Genomic DNA, 25,587 nt, shown 5'->3' with positions numbered 1-25,587 from the left:
AAAACACTTACCCCTAAAGTTTTATATTTGTTAATGCTGTAATAATGAAATAAAGCTTTTTTATTTATATTGGGTTTTCTTTTTTTGTTTTCTATATTTATTTTGTACTTAATATATTTTAATATTATTATAATATTAAAATATTTTTTGAATACAATTTTTCTTTTTAATTAGTAAATATTTTGGTTTGAAGAAATTAATTTTTTAAAATTAAGTCAGTCTTTGTGCGCGTAAAAGACTCTAACACGTATTCGCGTGTGTGGTAATGACACTTACACGCGTAAGCTCACATTGTACGCGTCTTAGGTACGCGTAAAAATTATTTTCTTTTGGAAAATTGATTTTTTTTACTCGAAATACAATAGTATTAATGTATCACATGTTTATATATGATAGTTATATAATTTTTGCCGTTTTTCCTGACTCCGCTGTGTGCCGTTCTCCATTTTTGACCCGGGCGCAATCGGCGCTTTTTAAGGCCCAATAAAATATTTAGTATATAACCATAAATATAAATTATATGAAATAGAAATCATCAACTATTTTGTGTTTAAATAAAAGTTATTAATCAGGTCTCAGAAGCCATAGTCTACCGTAAAATTAGTGAGGTAATATTGTAGGAATGGATCTTTTAAATTGCTTTTAATTTATTTTGTAAAATATTTTTTGTAAATATTTTAATAAACGCAGTATTTAGAACAAACGTGGCATTTTGACATTGGCTGCCAAAGCTTGTTTTGACAATATTTTCATTTTTATGAAGATTATTACTACTTAGTTAACAAAATTTTTGTTATTTAAGTAATAATATATTATTACAAATTTTATTTACGTATTAATCATCAGTTCTGTAGTGTAGTGGTTATCACGTTCGCCTCACACGCGAAAGGTCCCCGGTTCGAGCCCGGGTAGAACTAGTGTTTTCTTTAAAATTTTTTTACTTACGTTATTATTTTATTTTTTGTATTTCTTTTTCAGTACTTTTTGTTATAATCTACTTTACAATTAAGCAGGTCACAGATTCCTTGATTTTGTAACGCATAAGCGGTTAATTTTAGCAATGAAAAATTATTTTCGCGCGCAATAAGTAATTCTTTAATTAGCTCATCCGGTGAAACGTTTTAATGTCAGTGAAAAAACTTTTAACAATTACTATAAAAAAATCCGAAAAAATGCAGCATTTTGTAATTTTGAATTCGCTGTTTGTTTTAAAGACATCCTTCTCAAGCTAATCTAACTTAATCTTTGTTAAGTTCTGGTTATGGTAATACCTGATAAAAAAATTCAGCTGCATATGTTCATGCATTATGTTAAGTTTTTAGCTACTAACACGCAACCTTTTTTTAGCTCTAATATTCTTAATGTTTATAATTTGTATAAAATATATATAAATGCGAAAAATTTAAAATTTTTTATAAATACCAATAATTAAGACATGCTTCTAGGTTGAAATAATTTACTTTTTTGTTTAAAATGATTTCAGACGTTCTTATTTTTATCGTAAATTTTTGAAAAAAGGCATTTTTTCATGTATTTTATTTATACAGCCCGAGGGGTAGAAACATTTTTTATTTTATTTTTCCTATACTGGGTGGGGGCTGGGGTTTCTTTGATTGAAATAAAATATTTTTAAAAAAATTATTGGGGGGGGGGGGGACCTATGCCTCCCTGGCCCCCCCAGCGGTTACGGCGCTGTATACTACAAATGGTATATGACACTCTTAAAAAAAAGTCGGTTCAAATTATTAAGTTTTTTAGTTTTTATAACAATTACGACGTAAAGTCGTATTTGTTATAAAAACTAAAAAACTTAATAATAAAAAAATAAAAAGTTAATTTTATAATGTTTTGAAAATTTTTGAATTATTGGCCAAATATTGAGGTTTTGCGCAACTGTGCAATCATATAATATCAAAAGTTTCACTACACAAAATAAGTAAATGATTATTTATTTAATCATAAATATTTAATAATTTACATATTTAAGTAATAAATTATGTATATGCTTACATGGGCGCCCGTAGGATATTTTTATATTTCAGATATTACACTTTCACGTATTGTACAATACGTGATATTTTGAAAAGCCTCCTCATTTGGTATAGGCATGAACATTTTAAAGTCTGGAGTTAGCACATTTGTGCTAACTCCAGACTTTAAAATGTTTCACCGGATGAGCTAATTAAAGAATTACTTATTGCGCGCGAAAATAATTTTTCATTGCTAAAATTTACCGCTTATGCACAATTGTGGTAACTCCAGACTTAAATATGTTTATGCCTATACCAAATGAGGAGGCTTTTCAAAATATCACAATGATAGGGGCCCTGGAATAAAAAATAAAAAATATAAACAAAAATTAAAAACTATAAAAATACCACAAATTTCGGGCCCCCCTGTTCCAACGTGAAAACATGTAAAATAAGATTTTCTACTTTATTTTCTTATACTAAATTTAAATTCATCGACTGTTTTTAAATTTTATACAAAATTATTGTAAATTACAAAAGTTATGAAAATGCAAAATTTCTTTCCCCCCTAAAATGAGGGGATTGGTTTATTTCTAACTCAAAATTTAAAGAGCCTCAAGTAGGTGGTAATATAGAACTATGTCTCAATAGTGGTCTGCATTCTCTATGATTCCTCGAAACAAAACCCAACAGGCAAATAAAGAACACTGGAAGTCTAAACTTGTTAAACTTTTAGACATTGCTTTTTTCAAATGCAGAATTGTTTGCAAAGAATCTTGTGATGATTGTGCTCTTTGCCTTTGCAAATGTAACTTAAATTTAAGAATTTTACAAAAAGAGCTTGTTCGGATCAAATTCCAGCGAGAAAAACAAGGTAGTATTTCATCTATTCAAGAGTTTAGCCTCGATATTAAAGAGACTACTGAAGTCAATCGTTTAAGCAAGTCTTTATCGTCAATGAGAAAAAGCTTTAAAAGCTTAGTTAGAGTCATCGAGAAGATTTTATTCATCTACTATTAGATTTGACGCTAAAAATATGGATGTTGCAACGGAAATAAATAATATCTCCAATGCTGATATGGTCACTGATAGCGATAGACAGAGCCGCCAAGAGGAGGGGGAAGGGGCAAAGAGGGCATTCGTGCCCCGGGTGCTAAGATAATTGGAGCGCCAAAAAAACATTAAAATTTTGTTTTTTTATTAAGTGTCTTTACAATGTTTTGTGATTTTACATGATGTTTAATTAATTTACGAAGGCGGTTTTCATGTTCACGGATTATTATGTTTAGAAAATCAACTTTAGTAACCCGGGAGTAAGTTCAACGGGGTAAAATATGAGCTCATGAAAAATTTCAGCTATCCAAAATAAAAAATGGCAAGCTTAATTGACTTTGAAAAAATGCGAAAAAACGCAATTTTTCTTAATTTTTACGTTTTTCTTCAATTTATGAAATCAATTAATAAAAATAGCAAAACCATTCAAAAGTTTATTTTTTCAAATAAATTTATTCATAATGAAATGGTCAAATAAATTAGTAATAAATTATAAAAATTTTATTGAATATAACGGTATATAAGCAATATACTCATTAAAAGATTTAATTTATTTTTAGCAAGTTTTTATACCTCATTTTAACGCATATCTATTAATATAAAATACAATCAAGTTTTAAACAGCAAACTTAAAATTAGTTAACTGTATATACAAAGTTTACTTATGTAAGTTATTTTTAGTTTTTTAAAGTACAATTAGTGGTAATAAAAATAGTCATGGATACCATCACTAAAATCCAAACATGTTTTTAAGTTGTTTTTTTAATTGTTCTTTACATTATAACACTTTATATACATTATAAACACTTAAATTCATGAATATAAGATTTCAATTGCCAAAGGGACGAGCATATGCGAAATATTTCTAAAATAAATCTTTCAAATGTGAGTCGAACACTTTACCACTACCCTACTACTGCATTGGTCCTAAATCCTAAACACACTTTTATATTCCTCGCAACCAAAAATACAAAAGCAAGTACATTCATATAAAGATGTTTTATTAACATCAAATGCATAACAAAATTATTTATTAAAAAACCACAAAGTCGTTTTTAGTTTCAAAATGTGGTCGAATTTCCCTGGATTTTAGTTTGATCAAAATATATTTATGACAAGCTTCCCTGCCATATACTTGGTGACTAGCCTCTGTAACTAATTTGACAGCGCGTTCTATGCTCTGCGCGTGAGAATTCTGTCCAAGAAGTTGCTTGAAAGTTTATATCAACATTAGCAATGTTTGTAACACGGCATTCTTTATCTTTACTTGTCCTGACTTTTTTAATGACATGTTAACGCCTGTTCCCTTATGTTAGAATCTTCATCTCTAAGTATACAATATAAAAAGTTCTCAGGCAATAGACAATATGAATTTTTTTTAAGATTTTTAAAACAAATATTCTGTATTTCCTCATCTTGCTTTCTTATCTGTTCTGTCATTTTAAAGAATATACTCGGAGAATCCATAAATTTAGAAGACCTTTTGATAAGAAACCAAATGTATGCATACACTTGTACAATAAAATTCACAAGCCTTACATGCTCTAGACTTGGTGCTTCAGTACGAGTATACAAAGCCATGATTCGAATTGCTAAAGTCCATCTTGCGTTGTTTAGTGAACCAATTTTTCTTCTAAAAAATATGGGATTAACAAATCCTTTAGAAATTCCAAGAAAATATTCAAATAATAGTCTTTGATCGTGACTTAAATCATTAATTACTTCAATCGGAATATTTAGTATTTAGGAATATCTCCACTGAAGTATCAATTTTGGTAAACTTCACTTGTGGGTTAAGATGGAAATCTATAGAAACTTGCTTTCCAATAGGTCCTGAAAATTTATTTGGACACTTCGAACTGCCATCAACTATTTTGAATACTTTTCAAAATGGAAGTTCATTGTGATGCAAAGTACATCCGATAAGGTGTATTTTTCTTTCTAATTTCTTTTCTAAACATGCAAAAACTCCAGTTTTGAAACCTGTATTGACATTTGTATTATCAAGAAGAAGAGCTTGTACTGAATTTAAACTATCATACTTTTTCAGTGCAGCTGCAGCACGAGATGAAACATACCTACAAATAAGAAACTATGAAATAAATAAACAAAACTGAAAAAGCAAAGTATATTATTTATATGTGATCCCTTAACATTCTATATTCACCCTCTCCTCTCCTACTGGGGATGAACAATGAACTTATAATTTTTTTTTCATACTTTTAATATAGTATATATAAGAAATTTTCATCTAAACTCAATATGTATGAAAATTTTATATACCTGACAGCATCCATTGCAAATCTATCAAGTTTAATTATATTACAATGAGAACTTTTTAATGGATTATATTCTTCCTCAGAATCATTTACCTGTAAAAATACTTAGTATTTAAAATATAAAAAAAAAACAACCATATATCTCAAGCAGCACACTTTGTAGGGCCAACATTTAAAAAACGTTGAAATCGTTGAAACAAAGCTGTTTTAGCGTTGCCCCAGTGTGCTGTTTGCAATATATATATATATATATATATATATATATATATATATATATATATATATATATATATATATATATATATATATATATATATATATATATATATATATATATATATATATATATATATATACGTAAGTGTATATATATGAATAAAGAAAATATCTTTATATTATCATGTATAATATTGTATACTTGAAAGAGTGCTCAATAGATAAACTAGAGCTATATAATATATATGTTACTGTTACCCGCAGTACCAGGAATTAGCTAAATGCTAATGTTTATAATATAATTTAATATTGCAACTCTGAGTTTCATGTGTTATCACAATCATCAGGCAAATAGTAAAAGTTTAATTTTGCTACGATTTGTTTAGTGGACGTTACGGTTTATATTTGTATTTTAGATCGTTACGGGACGGATATTGATTAGTAGTTAGGTTAATAATATTATTAATTTGTTTATAGTTGGCTAATAATTGTGAAATAGTTATATGTTTAATGTTGTTTAAAATATTTTTTATGTGTTAATGTGTATTATTTGTGTATTAAAAAATAATAAAGTAAAAATAAGAAAATAAGAATTAAAATTGATATAAAAATATACATAATATTATGAAATATATTACAAAAGCTGTGTATGTGAGTAATTTATTAGTTAGCCTAGAGATATATGGAGCAGATTAGTATAGTTATTTTTATTTATAGTTGTTAGTCAGGTTTGTAGCGAGCTTTGTAATTTTTTAATAAGAATTTATTTTCGTGGCGGCACTTTGATATAATTTCGGTTCTCTTATTTAACAGTTCTTCAGGTTTTGGATATGATATAATAGTAAATTTCTCATACAGACATAGTGGGCATCTTTTGGAAATATTTAAGTAGGGGGGTACTGATTTGAGAATAGACCATGTTAGCATAGGGGTTTCATTAAAATTGTTTTTTAAATCCCAGACATAGTTTGATAGGGCGGTCGAATTTTTGTATTTAATATTGTTGAATGATGATTTGTGGTTGTTGTATCTGGTTTTCCACTCACCTTCCGTTAATCCTATATAAACTTTGCTGGGTTGGTTTTTTGCTGCGATGACGCATTTATATATAATATTTGTTGATTTGCACTTACCATTCAGGGGGCATTCTGCTTTGTTTCGACAATTGCATTTTGGATCATTATTTTCAATTCTAGGGAAGATAATTTTTTTGCTGTGGTTTTTTATAATTTTTTCTATATTTTCAGTGCGACTGTAGCTTACCTTTACAATGTTTCTGTTTAAGATTTTGTGAAGTTTGTGTGTCTTAGGGAAGTTTTTTTCTAGTAAATACAAGAACATTTTTGCAACATTTGTGGAGACGTTTTTATTAAATGGGGGGTTGAACCATATGATATTGCGTTTACGATTTTTCTGGGATATTTTTTGTTTGATCTGATATTTGAGGGAGTACCGACATAGGGCTTTATCGTGATGATGGCTTGTTGATAATACGCAATTCTAATGGCCAAGAAATGGAGCGAATCCGAAAAAATATAATCCAAAAGTTTAAAGACGTTGGATTTCAAATAGACATAAGAACAAATCTTAAATTAGTTAACTTCCTTGATTTAACTTTCAATTTAGCCCAAAACACCCATAAGCCTTTCAAAAAACCCAACGATAATCTTCAATATATCCACATATCTTCTAATCACCCACCACAAATTATTAAACACTTACCTACTTCAATATCAAACAGACTATCACAAAATTCCTCCAGCGAAGTTATATTTAATCAATCTAAAAACAAATATGAACAAGCACTAAAAAATGGCGGATACAAAAACTACTCCCTCAAATATCAGATCAAACAAAAAATATCCCAGAAAAATCGTAAACGCAATATCATATGGTTCAACCCCCCATTTAATAAAAACGTCTCCACAAATGTTGCAAAAATGTTCTTGTATTTACTAGAAAAAAACTTCCCTAAGACACACAAACTTCACAAAATCTTAAACAGAAACATTGTAAAGGTAAGCTACAGTCGCACTGAAAATATAGAAAAAATTATAAAAAACCACAGCAAAAAAATTATCTTCCCTAGAATTGAAAATAATGATCCAAAATGCAATTGTCGAAACAAAGCAGAATGCCCCCTGAATGGTAAGTGCAAATCAACAAATATTATATATAAATGCGTCATCGCAGCAAAAAACCAACCCAGCAAAGTTTATATAGGATTAACGGAAGGTGAGTGGAAAACCAGATACAACAACCACAAATCATCATTCAACAATATTAAATACAAAAATTCGACCGCCCTATCAAACTATGTCTGGGATTTAAAAAACAATTTTAATGAAACCCCTATGCTAACATGGTCTATTCTCAAATCAGTACCCCCCTACTTAAATATTTCCAAAAGATGCCCACTATGTCTGTATGAGAAATTTACTATTATATCATATCCAAAACCTGAAGAACTGTTAAATAAGAGAACCGAAATTATATCAAAGTGCCGCCACGAAAATAAATTCTTATTAAAAAATTACAAAGCTCGCTACAAACCTGACTAACAACTATAAATAAAAATAACTATACTAATCTGCTCCATATATCTCTAGGCTAACTAATAAATTACTCACATACACAGCTTTTGTAATATATTTCATAATATTATGTATATTTTTATATCAATTTTAATTCTTATTTTCTTATTTTTACTTTATTATTTTTTAATACACAAATAATACACATTAACACATAAAAAATATTTTAAACAACATTAAACATATAACTATTTCACAATTATTAGCCAACTATAAACAAATTAATAATATTATTAACCTAACTACTAATCAATATCCGTCCCGTAACGATCTAAAATACAAATATAAACCGTAACGTCCACTAAACAAATCGTAGCAAAATTAAACTTTTACTATTTGCCTGATGATTGTGATAACACATGAAACTCAGAGTTGCAATATTAAATTATATTATAAACATTAGCATTTAGCTAATTCCTGGTACTGCGGGTAACGGTAACATATATATTATATATATACATATATATATATATATATATATATATATATATATATATATATATATATATATATATATATATATATATATATATATATATATATATATATATATACATAAATTTAATTTTTTTCTTATATTCTATTATTATAGTCAGGAACCTTCCTAATAAACTTACAGATGGTGACACAAGTTATTTAAGAAAAAAATTAAGTAAGTGTTTTTACTAATTTACTATTGCTCTGTTCTTTAAGAACATTGAATACTCATTTGTAGGTTATTATATCATAGTTTATATATATATATATATATATATATATATATATATATATATATATATATATATATATATATATACAAATATACATATATATGTTACCAAAACATCTGGATCGGATGCTGAAACTTCAGATATGTGACCAGAATCAATCAATGAGTTATGAGCATAAGGCATTTTAACATGATCTATAAGCTCTACTTGACCTAACCTTTCCGGAGTGAATGTACCAGATTTTAAATTAGCTTTTCCTAGCTGATAAATACCTTTTGGACCAATATTGTTTCTCTGGTCACGAATATATGCCCTGTCTTCAGAAGGGACCTTAAATATAATTTTTGAAAATAATCAACTACTTCAGTTTAATTGAAGTGAAATCAAAGTATAATAAAAAATTCTTAGATTAAAACAACAAATATTCTAATATATACAATAATAACGAGTTTTCCTTGGTTTGCTCTTAGGCATTTGTTCTATAAATTGTTTTGCTATTAAAAAATTATAATTTAAAAATCTAAAAACAACAAAACAATGCGCAATGCGCATGCCCACTTTGAAAAAAAATCAAAAAATGGCGGTTTTCCTCGAAAATAGATTAGGTCTAAATAAATGTACATTTTTGTGAACCAGCCATTTTCCAGGCATTATTAGCAAGTACATGTTATACATTTTATTGTTATTTTTTGATAATCTATTTACTCCAGGGTTACTATAGTTCTGATTCCAAAATCACTCCACCCTAATGCATAATATGAAAGTGACTACGTATTATATTTTGGCATATAATCTCACGAAAGCATTAACGTACATATTTTAATGTCACTCTATGCAATTGCATCTCAATTGAAAAATCTGCTTATTTAAATTTGAAAAGGATAAAAGGAAGAAAAAAAAAAAAAAGAAGAAATCAAAAAATTATTTTAAAGATATCAAAATTATAAAAAGTTAAAGTAAAACATCGTTAAAAAATATAAATAAGTATAGATTAAATGAAAAAAGACCAATAACTGGAACAAATAAAAGTATAACACAAGCTAAAAGAAAAAAAATGTTCGAAAATAGAAAATAAAAAAGAATTACAGATTTTTCTGACATTAATGTTTTTGAAAAAAAAGCAAATAAAAATATTTTTTTTATTTTTATTAATTTAGTACACTATATATATTGTTTATACGCCTTGTTCTTTAAGTATTGTTTGTAAGTAGTGTATTTTTGTTTTTAAATAATAATAAATGTATAACTTTTTTTGTTTACTTTTTTCTTTGTTGATCTAGTTCCTTTTGTTTGCAAAATGTTCATTGTTTAATGTGTTTTGTTTGCGCAAGGATTTTTGTTTATTGAGTTGCTGTTGCTTTCTATGAATGTTTATATATATATATATATATATATATATATATATATATATATATATATATATATATATATATATATATATATATATATATATATATATATATATATATATATATATATATATATATATATATATATATATATATATTTATTTTGTTTCATATATATGTATAATATTACTCGGTTGGTTTATAAATTAAAACTCACATAGTGAGACATGATCTCTGCTTATGTCTGAATAAATAAAGAAACTGTTGTAAATATTATGTATTATTGGGTAATTCCGCATCAAATCACCCAAAATTTAGAAAATTTTGAACCATGGGTCTTCAAATTTTTTAAAAACCTCTTTGGCTGTTGCATCTTAAAAAGAAAAGTTAACCTATAAAATTTTAGCTAAAAAAAAATGAGAGGTTGACAAGATACTGCAATTTTAATACTGACCTGGTTTCCTAAAATGACCCGGTTTTCATAACACTCTGAAAAAACATTTTTCTTAAAATAATAAGAAATAAAAATGGCAAAAACATGAAAATAAACATATATAATGTTTTTTTGATGCTGAATTCAATAAATGTACTTAAAATGCTAAAATATAAAAGGAGCATGCTTAAAAATTAATAAAACAACTAGTTTCTATAAAACAACTTTGGGGCCCAATATCTCAAAACACCCCCATCAAAAAAAATTTTTTTTTACTGTTAATATTTTCAGCTGTTTATAATCTTACTAGGCACAAAAAATCTAACTGGAAAAACGACTGAAACATACGGAACTTTAATTTCAAAGATGTATCAAATTTTCAATAAGCTATTTTAAAAAACTTTCAAATAGAATTCTGTAAAATATTATATTTAGTTAAAAGACTCCTTAAAAAAAAACAATTTTGTTATATTTAAGGAAGTCTTAATTATATGATAACTTTATTTGAACTTAACAACTGAAAAAAACATCCTGTTTTGTTTTATATAAAAACTGAATTAGTGTGATATGGATGTGCATTTGTTTTTAAAATTTTGACAACTTTTGTAAAAGTTTATAATAACTAGTTTATAAAAAGTTCAGTTAAAAAACAGCATTCGTAAATTTTATTTAAATTTTAACAAATTAACAATTTGATATATATATGAATTGTATATATATATAAATATATCTATAAAAAAAATTAACAATATCTATCAATGTAAAAAATTATACAACAGTAGGATTCTGAAAAGGTTTGAATCATTTCTATATTAATTTTTTTTTTTTACTAAAAATTAAGTAGGAAAATTCTTTTATTTAAATAGGAGAATTCTTTTAATTAAGTAGGAGAATTCTCTTTTTTTTAGGAAATACATTTATACAAAGTAGTTTATTATAAGATGTGTTCTATTGGGTTAATGACATCAGATGCATGCAAAGGCCAACAAGATGTTATTGGAACTTTAAGCAACGAAGAAAAAATAGCTATATCATTACGCTGTAACATTGAAATATCAAACTTAACAACATTATGTGAAAAACATGCTACAAATTATTTGAAAATGTATCCTATATGGCAGAAAGCATGCTGTGATCCATTCAAAAAACATACAAAGAAAAGTGCAAGTAAGTAAAAGTGGAATTTAAGTATTTTAATATATATATTTTTTTAATTTGTGTTTTCCAAACATAAACAATGTTTTAAACAATTGTGCAGATAAGCTATATACAACTATACATACAATTATACTATATACAAAATACATAAAGCTATATGCAATTATATATACAATACAATTACTTTTAGAAAATCTTAGAGTAGTTACGATAAATGAGTAACAAGACATGATGAGAAGTAGCTTAAATATTGCTCCTGGGAAGAAACTTTGCAAACCCTGTAAGCAAAAGATTGCCAAAAAAGCAGATCTTAAAGAAGAGAAGCAAAGTCAGGGTGAACAAGATGAAGATTTTATAATATCATCATTTAAATCAAAAAGACAGGAGATCAATAAAGAACTTGAAAATTTTAATATATCTCCTCTAAAATCTCATTCACAGTCATCAAAACATATACTCTCAGAAGGAAAGCGAAAAGTTGCGCGCATCAACGAAATGGTAAGTAACCTTACTAGAAAAACTGAAAGTCAATTCAATGTTCCCTCAAAACTGTGTTATGAACCAAATGACATTAAAAAGAAGGCTGAAAACTTTGATGAAATTATGAGCTTGATAAAAGAAAAAATTCTATTTTCTGACAAAAAAACTATTGTTCAACTTCTAACACTGGCACCCCCAAGTTGGTCAATATTAGAAGTACAAAATAACTTTGCAGTTACAGAATACCAAGCAAAAAAGGCTAGACAACTTTTTAATAAAAAAGGATTGTTGACTATCTCACCTTTGTATAAAGGGAAATTCTTTCAAAAAGAAATAGAAGATTCTGTTAAACTTTTTTATGATTCAAGTGATTTATGTAGAACTATGCCTGGAAAAAAAGATTATGTTAGCATTCAAACGTTTTAGCATTTAGAACGTCCATAAACAAAAAAAACTGCTTTTGTGTAATTTAAAGGAACTATATTTATTATACAAAGAAAACAATCCAGAAATACAAATAAGTTACTCAAAATTTGCTTCACTTAGACCAAAGTGGTGCATTTTGCCAGGTGCAAGTGGTACACATTCTGTTTGTTCTTATCACCAAAATGCCATATTGCTAGTAGATGCTTTAAATATTGGACTAAAGTATAAGGACTTACTTTCAAAAACCGTTTGCTCAGTAGAAAACAAAGAATGCATGCTTGCACAGTGTGATGATTGTCCTGGTAAAGAACCCCTCACCAAATATTTGTATGAGATTTTTGGAGAATACGAAGACGATTTTAAGATACACTACAAGCAATGGCAAACTACTGACCGTGCAACACTATTAAGTTTAACAGCTGATGTTCCAAAGTTTGTTGAACTATTAGCATCTTGTTTTGAAAAGCTACAAGCTCATTCTTTTATTGCTCACTCTCAATCACAGTACCGTAACCAACTGAAACAATATATGGATCAATCAAACATTATCATTATTGGCAACTTTGCTGAAAATTATGCTTTTGTTGTCCAAGATGAAATACAGAGCTATCATTGGAACACCCAACAATGTTCTTTACATCCATTAGTCATATACTATAAAGATGATAAAGGTGAACTGAAACATATTTCTTACTGTTTTATATCAGATGACATTATACATGATGTAACTTATGTGTACAAAATATTCCAACTAATCATACCAATATTAAAAATAAAATTTTCCAATCTGTCCAAATTACATTTATTCACTGATGGTTGCGCAGGACAGTACAAAAATTGTAAAAGCTTTTACAATCTATGTCAACTAGAGAGCGAATTTTGTCTTAAAATTGAATGGAACTTTTTTGCCACGTCCCACGGAAAGTCACCATGCGATGGGATTGGTGGTACTGTAAAAAGATTAACAGCCCAAGAAAGTTTAAAACGACCGTACAGAAACAAAATTCTCACATCAGAAGCTATGTATGAATTATGTATTGATAAAATCAAAGTTGTTAACTTCATTTACGTAAAGGGATTGGACTTACAATTGCAACGTAAAGAGCAAAAAGAAAGGTACACTGGTGTAACAACTCTACCTGGTACTCGTAGCTTTCATCAATTTATACATCTTGGAGATAACAAGGTTGGGGCAAAGAGGTGTAGTACAGACACTAATTATACAATAATCCACAATCTTAAAAAGAAACAAGACATATCTCAACTTGATACTGTCACTTTAGGTTGTTATGTCGCTGTAGTCTGTGATGATAAGTGGTGGATCGGCATTGTAACTAAAACCAACTTAGAAGAAGTTGATGCTAAAGTTAAGTTTCTTCATCCAAATGGTCCATCAATCTGTTTTAACTGGCCTGAAAGAGACGACTACTGTTTTATTCCAAACACCAACATATTGAAAAAACTATCTGTTCCACAAGCTTGCTCTAGTTCTGGTAGAAACTATGTGTTTGAAAATGCTGAAATAGAGGAAGTACAAGTAAAATAAGAGCAATATTGTAAACTATTACAAACACAGTCAAAATAACTTTCATCTTTGATACCTTTACAAATTTTGTATATTTAAGTAACTTTTTAAATTACAATTAACTTTATTTTATTTACAAATATTTTTCGGGAATTTCTTGAAAAAGTAATAATCTTTGAAATTAAAGTTCCGTATGTTTTAGTTGTTTTTCCAGTTAGATTTTTTGTGCCTAGTAAGATTATAAACAGCTGAAAATATTAACAGCAAAAAAAAAAATTTTTGATGGGGGTGTTTTGAGATATTGGGCCCCAAAGTTGTTTTATAGAAACTAGTTGTTTTATTAATTTTTATGCATGTTCTTTTATATTTGAGCGTTTTAAGTACATTTATTGAATTCAGCAAAAAAAAAAAAACTATATATGTTCATTTTCATGTTTTTGCCATTTTTATTTCTTATTATTTTAAGGAAAAAGTTTTTTCAAAGTGTTATGAAAACCGGGTCATTTTGGGAAACCAGGTCAGTATTAAAATTGCAATATCTTGTCAACCGCTAAACTTTTTTAGCTGAAATTTTGCATGCAATATGTTTTTATAATTAGGAATAGTGTGTCAAAATATAACACAAAAGGAAGACACATGGTTCAATGGACTGGGTGATTTGATGTGGAATTGCCCTATTGTAATATATTATCAATATTTTGAACTTTGTGCAATATATAGTTAAGGTGATACTAAAGCTATTCTTAAAATGTTAAATAATTTATTAAAACACTGCAAATTAGAAGTTTTATATATAAAAAACAAAAGTATACATATTTTAAAATAATTAGTAACAAAAAATTTTTTTTTTGCCTCGCTCACCCAAATCTAAATCTCATAAAAAGAAAAATACGCAGAATGCAATATCTCAAGATAGGGTCATTTATTTGCTCCAAAACTTTACAATAACATTGGTCCCATATTGATGTAGGAGTTGTACTAAAATCATCTAATGTATGCATATAGTTTTGGAGTAAAAGCAATTTTACCATATTGAACCAGCTCTGGGTGCTAGGTGGCGGATATATCAGGCATTATTTCATGAACTATTTTCTATTAAAACCTAATTCTAGTACAACTCCTACATAAGAATATAATGAATATATCCTGAAAATTTCATTGTAATTGCACCTTTAGATCTTAAGATGTTTAATTCTGCGTAATTGTGTATATTGTAAGTTTTCAAATGGAAAAAAACACATTTTAAAAACAATAAACTTTCCCAGTCAACTACCAACCACCAATAGAATAAACTGGTTGTTTTTCTGATTCATTTTCAATATCTGAATAACCTTTTCTTATATTTTTAAGGATTTTTCTTTGTTGTATTCCTTTTTTTGAAGATTTCCTCCTCATATTTCTGATTTGTTCATTGTTATTTTTAATAAATCCTTTATTCATAAATTGTCCGACAGGAACTTTTAAACGTTCAAATACTTTGCAAATACCAGTAGCACCTTCATTAAACTGTAGTATTGCAGATGAAACTGCAATCTCCAAAACCTTTTTTCCAACAAAAATATTTTTTGGGCATTTTTTCCATATTATAGAATTTAAAGCTTCATTATTGTTTTGGGTTTGTCCGTGTAGACATTTGGAAAGTAACTCATCGCTTGAAAGATCATGAAAAATTGGGAGAAGAACAGCTTTGATTGAAAATAGTATATTCAATATGGGTTTATATTTGTTTTGATTATTAAACCTATCTGTTTGCCACAAGCACCAACTATTTTAACTGGATTGAGGACAGAATTGATGGCGTTCGATGGGATTACTAATATTACTATCATGAAATAACACAGCCCAAACAGATTTCTTCATAGGGTATAATAGTTTATTCTTCCTAATTGCCATTCGATAATAATTTTGAAGTTTATTTATAACTTTATCTGTCAATCTTCCTGCCCCATTTAATTTTTCTTCTATCACTTTGTATATATTCCTTTCATACTTTGAAGCAAACTGCGGCATCGTGTACCTAATCGCTTCTAAGCGTGGCCAACACATTCTAATTTTTTAATTGTTATTTCTTCGCCATTTAATTTAGAAAACTTGACTTCATTAAAAGATGCTGTGTCACCATCACCAATATATGAAGCGTAACGCAAACTATAATTTTTTATTGATCGAGAAAACATTAAAATAGCACCAGCAGCCTCCATAGAACCTGATGATTTTTTGTGATTTGCTTGACAGATATAATTTGTTTGCCAGTTCAGGTACCCTAGTTTTTTTTTTTCCTTTCCACATGGTAGATCCTTTGCAATATTTGAATAAAACTGCTGTGTCTAAACACTTTCCATTTTCTCTTGAAATTAAAGTTACAACACCGTTTATTGACAAATACCCACGTTTTTGCCATGTACCAGCAAGTAAACTCTTTGTATCTAAAGCTGCATTGCTCATTCTTTCTGAAGCCGCATCGTTATAAAAGTATGTAATTTATTATTTATTATCGATATCCAGGAAATGATAATGGTGTTGGTATTTTTATAATGTTTGCAAATGTGCAGATTCCCTGATAACCTTGACCAATCTCACGAAATGCTATAACCATTTGATAATTAATGCAGCTTACAGCTTTTCCTAAAGTAAGTTTATTTGTTTTCTGTAAGCTGTCAAATTCATATATACAGTCACAATTTGTGCAATTCAAACATAGGAGATACAAAAATCTCTTTCTCTTTTGGAAATTATTTGATAAAGTTACAGTTTTCCTACATTTAGGACAAAAAATAAATTTTACAAGCTCATTCTGAAGAATCGAAAAGTTTATAAGAATGTCATAATCATCGCTGTTACTAAATGAACTACTGCATTTTTTTTGTGAATCTGTTACCTTTAAACTTCATCTTTTTCTTTGCTTTTAAAGACTTTGGCATCTTTAAAAACCAACTAATATACTTAATAAATGTTTTTTAATTCTAAATAAAATAAATAAATATGAAACAGCAGCGAACAATCAATTATTGTATTTGTAGTTCGGTGTCAGTTTCACTTAAGAATTTAAAACTTGCAGTCTTGATTTAATGAAAACAATGTGGTTTAAGCTGATGGATTTAAGACATTTTATCAAAAAAACCGAATTGCAAGATTCAATGCGATCCCGTGTTTTAAAACATGGATATACTACTAGATTTTGGGGCAAAACCAAACCTTGCTTGGCGTTGCTATGCGAATAAAATTATACCTGCTTTAATAATAATCTTTTATCTCTTAATATTATTAAAAAAACATATTAAAGTTATATATATTTGAAACCAGAATTGAATTTTACATGTATTGAAATAAAAAGCCTAAAATCGTTTTTTTTATGATTTTAATGCTTTAGCACCACCTTAAGCCTTTTGTTTAACCAGTAATTTTAAGCAATAATAGAACATAGATTAAAGAAACTAATATACTTGTTTATAAAGTATCTTTTAACCGATTTTTTTTATGATTCTCTAGCATTTGATAAAAAATGGCTTCAGGTTTGAAAATAAATTCGTTATTAGAACCAAATTAGAACCTTTATAAAGGTTCTAATTTCGTTCGAAGACATCTTTTGTTAAATTAAAAAAAAAAATTGAAAATAATTTTGTATTTGTTTATTTTTTTGATTTTTTTGAATTTTGTATTGATTTTTTTTTTCAAATGTCCTTAATTGGGTTATGTTACCATTCGGAATAAATTAAATCTGTAGACTTAACTGCTGATTTGTCCCATATTAAAAATGTTTCAAATAATTTATCGGAAAGTTATTTTTTTAAATTGAATTTATCACCAATATCATTTTTAAAAAAATTGTGGGGCTCTTAACCGTGCAAATGCAGTCAAAAGAATGCAAGATAATGAGAAAAATAAAGATTCGCTGAAAAAGTTAGGCTGGTCTACCTTGGTTCATACTGATACAAATAAAGTTAGTATTTATTATTACTGTTTGTTTTAATATTTTGCTTTTAATCATTTCTATTTATTCGGAAATTTAATTAGGTACATGAAAACAAGGACGAAATAGAAAATGTAGTCTATTATAACGAGAGAAGCAGTAACGAATAGCTTCCGCCGCTCCCCGCAAAAGCAAGTGCATTGAATATTGAGGTATCTATAAATAATCAAGCAGAGTTTTGTACACTGCGCAGTTTTTTTTAATGTTTATTTATATATTATCATACCAGGTAGATCAAATGTTATATTTAGGTAAAAGCATAGTAGGCGATTGTGAGTCAAAGAACTCAACGAACACTAAAGAGGAGAGTGTCATTAATTTTATGTCTACTAGTGAAAGTTACGACCAACAAAAATTATTTTTGCGTGATTTAGGCATAAGTTTACAATACTTTTTATGCTGACTTATGGTATTTATTTTTATTTTATACAGTTTTATTTGTAATTTTATATAACCATTATCAAATTTATAACTTCTATGTTTCTTTTGCTTTTTATTTGGGTGCCAAAGTTTTGGATTAGCAGGAGATTGATATCTTCTTCTCTGTTGGAATGGTGGAATCAAAGACGACTGGAGGAAGCTGAATGATCGAATTATAGCACATCACAACAGCCCTGTACACCAAAACCATTACATCATCTGGAAGACTTTGAGGACAAATCTAACTGATGATAGTGAGATTGATGCGGCAATCAAACAAACTTTAGTGTTTGAGGAAGCGAGTCGGCGTGAAATATGGCGCTGTATTTTGGATGTGACATTGTTTCTCTCATCACGAAACATGGCGTTTAGAGGTAAACTTTATTTTTACTTGGCTATTGATATTAATTGTGTAAACAGTATATCTTTTTACAGATTTTTGTATAATTAACAGGTCAAATATCTGCTCTTGGAGAGCAAGAAAGTGGCAATTTTCTAGGAGCTCTAGACATGATATCAAATCACAACAAAACATTAAAAACCATCTTGAAAACACAGCTCAGATACTTTATAGTTATTTTTGATGGGTCCCCAGATATTTCACACACTAAACAGATCACTTTTATTCTTCGCTTTGTTCATTTCAGCTTCAACAAAAAAAAGCTGGGACATTAAAGAGCGCTTTCTATGCGTTAAAGACATGCAGAAAAAAAGGAGTGAATGTTGCAAAACTAATTTGAAATGTTTTAACAAAAGTAAGTCTTGACTTGCAGAAATGCCGTGGCCAAGGTTTCGGCAACGGCTAAAAATAGCTGGAGTACACGCAGTTGAATCTTGTGCTGAGATGAAGACTTTCTTTGATAATATCTAAGCTTTCTACGTGTTCTTCAGCTGCAGTCCAGCTAGGTGGAAGATTTTTCAAAAATTGGCTGGAATCTCTCTTCAAAAGCTTTCCGATACCAGGTGGTCAGCTTGGGTTGCCGCTGGTAAGCTAATGGCAAAACAACCACGGCAAATTATTACTGCCCTTAATAGCACTAGAGAGAATCTTGACCTTACTTAAATCAAGCTAAGTATTTGATGAAGTTTTTTAAACCCTTCGAAACTGTTATGCTTCTGACCATTTGGTGTAAAATTTTACAAATAGTAGATGAAGTAAGCCGTTTGTTCCAGTCAACTTCACTAACTATACATAACAAAGTTATTCTACTTCAACAGCTAATAAGCAATCTCGGCCGCATACGCTCATCATGGAATAATATTTTGACTGAAGCAAAAGCTGTTGCAGCTCCTCTAGGCTTTGAAACTGAATTTTTGGCAAAACGAAAGAAGAGAGCAAAAAGGTATCACGATGAACTTGCAAATTCAGCTTTCTGCTATGAGAACCCCGAGTATCAACTTAAGGTAAACATCTTTAACGTTGCTCTTGATCATTTTATTTATCAAATTCAGTCATGATTTGACATACTAAGAGTGTTTTTTCAAGGTTCTCATTCATCTAGTTGAAATACCAAGAACCAGATTCTCAAGAGGTAAAAGCTCGCGAATTGGTACAGTTCTACGCTAATGATATTAAAGAAGACGGCTTCATACAAGAAATTATGCATTTTAATCGTTTGAAGAAGTCTTCCTTTTTTATTCCTGGAATTTCATTGAGCCTTCTCAACTAAATGCATTCAAAGAGCCTGCAGCCTATTCTTCCATATGTATGCATCTTAATTTGAATTTTTTATACAATGCCTGTAACTATTGGAGAGGAGGAACAATCCTTCGGTAAACTAAAATTTATAAAGAATTTCTGTAGGGCCACTAAGGGACACGAATGCCTTTCAGATCTCATGATGCTCTCAGTGGAAAATGATTTGGCTAAGACTCTGTCATATGATGATATAATAACAAGTTTTCCCGGTAAAAAAGTAAGAAAATAGTGTTTTTTATATAGGCCGTTTTTTGTTATTTTGGCTTCTAAAGAATGTCTTATAATGCATTTTATGTTGTATTTGTGTTGCTTAGTTGTATTTTTTTAAGACGAAATTTTTGAAAATATTGCCGTAAAATGATTTTAACGAAAATAAACCACAATTAAGAAAATTCATTTCAAAACCGTGTGTAGACATGTATACATGATTGTGTTTGATAAAGTTTTTTTTTTAAATCATGCATGCTTAAAAGGGCGCCTACTCAACGCTATGCCCCGGTCGCCAAAAAAGCTCTCGGCTGCCCTGGCGATAGAGTCAGTCATAGGAAAGTTCAACACAAGAAAAACAAGGAAATCTTAAACGAAATTATCTTAATATTGGTTAAGCTGCCATTGCCTTTGTCAGATTTGTTGTGTAGTTGACTGCTACTACTGCTATGATAGCAGCAATAGCATTAACTTTACCATTAATGGTAGTAGTGCTATCATTAATGGTAATCAAAAAATATTATGAAGGCAGGGAAACTTGTTGAAGATAAAAAAAAATCTCATTTGTGATAGCATGAAAGTATTCCGTGATAAAAGCGTGCTATGAAGTGTTCCAGAGTGGAGAAAAATTTTGAAAAGACTGTGAAAGTAATATAACCACTGGAATTTTTGTTGATGGTAGAAAAGATAAAAATGTAATCCTTATGCATGATAAGACCACATGCACCTTCAGAGAAAAAGTTATTCAAAAAAACCGTATAACTGTGACAGAAGAGCTAAATTGAACAACTTTTTTTCTGAAGTTGCCTGTGGTCTTATCATGATTATCTTCCTTTCAAGTTTATCAACTTCAGAAAACAGTTTACCAACTGTCCATCAAGTTTTTCCACAATACGACGGAATGGAAGCTCATTAATGTGAAGCTAGCAAAAAAATATAAAAAGTTTTTGATTGAGGAGTTTTCCCACAAAAGGAAGCATTCCGTCTGTCCATCCAGATGTTTCATTCATAGTATCACTGGCAATTAATTAGAGATCAAGATCTTTACTTTTTTCCATTAACCATGGTTAATGGAAAAAAATAAAGTTCTTGATTAACCAGACCGTCATCTCTGACTAACTATAATATCAAACAGGTTATTTTTTCAAAAATGAAACTGTCATTTCATATAATGAGATCCTCAAAATGACGTTTAGATTTACCTAAAAAAAGTTAAAATAGGATGGTTTAAATTACCTAAAATAAAGGCTACCTGGCATACTAATTCTCTATTTTCCAATATGGTTGAGGATTTTAAAAAAGAGCAAGTTTTTTTTTTATTGTAAAACTACTAAACCTATTTTCAAAGTAAAATCTGCTATCATATAATGAAAATGTAAATAGTATTTAAAAAAGTTACTTTAATGCCTGGTTGCAATTCAAGCAGTTTTTTAACCATGATGAACACAATTCTTGAGGTAGCATAAGCGTAAATAATATGTGCGCGTCGGATTTAAAAAAAAGTCAAACCTTAAAAATGATAATAGTAATCAGAAGCATAATATTAAATCACAAGCAGGGTTGCCAGGTTTTTTTTGGGGATTAGCAAAAAACGAAATAAAAATAAACCAGACAAAAAAAATTCATTGGTAAACAAAAAATTTTAAAAAATCGCTTTTTTATCCAAAAGTTTCTTAAATTTTTTCTTAAAAGTTTTTAATAATGCAAAAACAATTTCTGTAATGATGCAAAAACAATTTCTGTTATGATTTTCAATTTCTTCACTTTTTGTATCTATAAGATGACGAAAAGCTAGATTTGAAAAGGCCTTTTTAACTTGGGAAACAACATTCATTACCGGTAGATTTTTCTCAAAAAATGTATGAATGTAAGAGTTTTTTTTGGCAATTGAAAGGTAAAAACAACATTTTAATGACATGACAACTAAAATTTTTTTATTAATTTAAGATTTTAATGCATGTATTTCTTTTAAATTTGATTGTTCTTCTATAAAATGAAAAAATGGAAATCTTTCTTTCCCTCAAATTAACCTTTTTTATGAAACCAAAACTTGATTAAATCAATTTATTGTTAAATAAACCAAAATTAAACCAGATGTTAAAAAACAAACCAAAATAAAAACAAAGACTTCTAAAATTAACCATATTTAAACCAGATTTTCTAAAATAAACCAAAACAAAAATTCCGCTTTAAAAGTTGAGCACCAAATTAGTTCTTTCTATTTGAAAATATTACATTGTCTATATTTTTTAAAACTAAAAAAAAAAGTTATTATACTATAAAAAAATTAGATATTTCAATGTTTAATGTAAAAAAGATCTCTCGAACTGAATAAAATCTCTTGTTTTAATATACACTTAATGTAGACAGCAGCTTGCTGTTTTTCATTTTGCTGTTGTTGTATTTTTCTTCATCGATTAGTACTGGAGGATTTCATTAAAAAGCTCCAAACAATAAAAGCTAAATACCAACATCAGGTTGTATGAATTGGATGGACCAAAATGACACCTCAAACAAATATTCAAGCTCGTAAAGAAAAAAATTAATCGACAAAACAGTTGCAAAAAATAGTTGTTGACTACTCAGCACAAAAAAAAATATTATAAGTAAAAAGATTAGTTAAAAATTATAAACCCTGCCATTATACCAAACTGAAGAATTACGGTCAGTATATTAATTCTGTGTAAAAACATTGCCTAATTTGGTTGCAAGATGATCCACATGAGCTATTTTTTTGCGCTGTTTTGACCAAAAACTCTTTATCAAATAAATAAATTACAATAAAATATTAGAAATTGCTATTATTTTATTGTAGTTGTTTTAGTACTACTATACTATTTAAATATGTTTTGGTATAATAGTATTATTATATCAAAATATATCTAAAATTAGTTATACCCTGTCTTTTTTGGTCTAAACGAGATTCTCAATCTAATACCACCCCCTCCCCCTATACGGAAATCGGAAAAAGGAATTTTAAGTATCAGTAAAGTAAGTTGTTATAAACTGCTATTCAATAACTATAAAACTTTGCTTATAAAACAATTCTTTATTGTCTAGTGTATTTATACTATACACTGTACAGACCTTAAATAGATCAATGTATGTCGAAGCTTATAAACGCTTATTTTAAATCACAGCGTTTGTTTGAACCACGGTGTATGCAAGATAAAACTACAGCGTACCGCGATGTACTGACCGATGCTGACATGCCATTATAAAAAAAAGGTTTAACAACTAAGCATTTTGCAGCTCTTTAGCCGGCAGCGGCAAGCCAAAAAAAATGGCATAGCGGACCTTCAGCGTTTTTAGAACGGGGGCAAGCCGCATTAGGTCTTAAAATGGATCACCATCGGCATGCCGGCGGCGGCTTTACCAATCAGGGTCCGATGAAAGCATGTTGGCTGGGCTAGTTAAAATTTTGAAATTTAAAATTTGACTAAAATATAATATTATTTAATGAACATACTTAAGTTTGGATATGACGCTATCATGGAGAGTCATTTTTGAAACATAAAAAAAAAATCCTGTTGGCGCCCATCTGTGTGTGTGTGTGTGTATATATATATATATATATATATATATATATATATATATATATATATATATATATATATATATATATATATATATATATATATATATATATATATATATATATATATATATATATATATATATATATAAAACAAATAAAGCCAAAATATATGTTTTGACTAATTTCTAGTTATAAGTTCTAGTCACTGAAGCTTTAGTTGAGTTTAAAAATGTATTTTAATTTAAATACAAATACTTTACGATAATTAAATATTAATTACAATTTTTTTGTTTATAATTATAACAATATAGACGATAGTAAAAAATAAAACTAAAACGATATTCATTAACGAAATAGTAGCTTAAATAGAAACCAATAAATATGCTGGACTTAGATATTGGTTTAGACCGTGACCTGGTGCTACAGAAAGTTTTAAATTAAGTAGCGTTTCACTTCACCAATTAAGTAGAAAACTTGACATTGGATTCATAACAGCAGATTAATTCTCAATTAGAAATAAATAATTTTGTTAACAGAAATCATATTGACGTTGCCAAAAGATAATAATAATCAAAAATTTTCTGAAGGGATTTCAATGGAAAAGTTTTTTTTTCTCAAACATCAGTTTTTCGGAATTCGCTTTCTTCATCTTTTTTTCATATAATTTGCAATACTTTAATTCGTTATCTTGCTCTATAAATTTCATCTTTTCTCTTCCAATAACTTCACTCTCTAATAGTGTTGCTTGCAGCCTTGTTGGAACTAAAGATGCTGAAAAAGAAAAAGAAAAAAAGGTAATGCTTCCAAATCTGCTTTAATTACAGTTGAATGGGGTTGGTATCGCATCAATTAGAAAACCGTTTTTCGATTTACGACGGTACTGATAAAATTCTTGAATATTTGAATATTATATATACGGTCTTGTCGTCGAGTACCGCTAAGAAATGATCGTGTTAAAATTTATAACATATTTACAAGATAAAAAATAAGTTAACGAAGTAAGAAACTTAAAATATTCCGTTACAAATACAAGATACATTATTATATATTACAATTGTTAATGATACAAATATAATTTTTATAAATTAATAGATTAAATAGGGGGTAAAAAGGAAGATCACTAAAAAAAATTTTTTAAAAGTATATTGTTACATCTTCGATTGTAAAAATGAGTTCTTTAAGCTTTCGTTTAAAAGAAAAGTAGTTACTTTTATGAATAAAATCCTTAGTAAATTTTTTTTAAACTATTTTATTCCATAAGAAAGGTCCGCGATAATCAATACAAAATTTAAAAAGATTTGTTTGAAAAATGGGTTGCTTAATAAAATAATCATTCCGTATAATGTACTCATTTTTATCTTTTGATGAATACAAATTATGGAAAGAAATAGGGGATGAATTGGTTTTACATTTAAACATAAAACAAAGAATATTAAAAATGTTAAGCTCATATATATATTAAAAACTTTCATTTCAAATAATAGAGGCTTGGCATGAGTATAATGGTCTTTAAAATATATGAGACGTGCTACACGCTTGTGCTGACAATAAACAGTTTTA

General features: G+C 28.3%; 1 non-coding gene across 1 annotated transcript; it reads left to right on the top strand.

Annotated features, from left to right (window-relative positions):
* The first annotated feature begins 844 nt into the window (after nucleotides 1-844).
* trnav-cac (transfer RNA valine (anticodon CAC)) lies at nucleotides 845-917 on the top strand. The gene has a single exon. It is a non-coding gene; the product is annotated as a tRNA-Val (tRNA).
* The last annotated feature ends 24,670 nt before the right edge of the window (nucleotides 918-25,587 follow it).

This window comes from Hydra vulgaris, chromosome 13, assembly GCF_038396675.1.
Source record: "Hydra vulgaris chromosome 13, alternate assembly HydraT2T_AEP".
Classification (NCBI taxonomy): domain Eukaryota; kingdom Metazoa; phylum Cnidaria; class Hydrozoa; order Anthoathecata; family Hydridae; genus Hydra; species Hydra vulgaris.
This window is presented reverse-complemented; position numbering and strand designations above follow the sequence as displayed.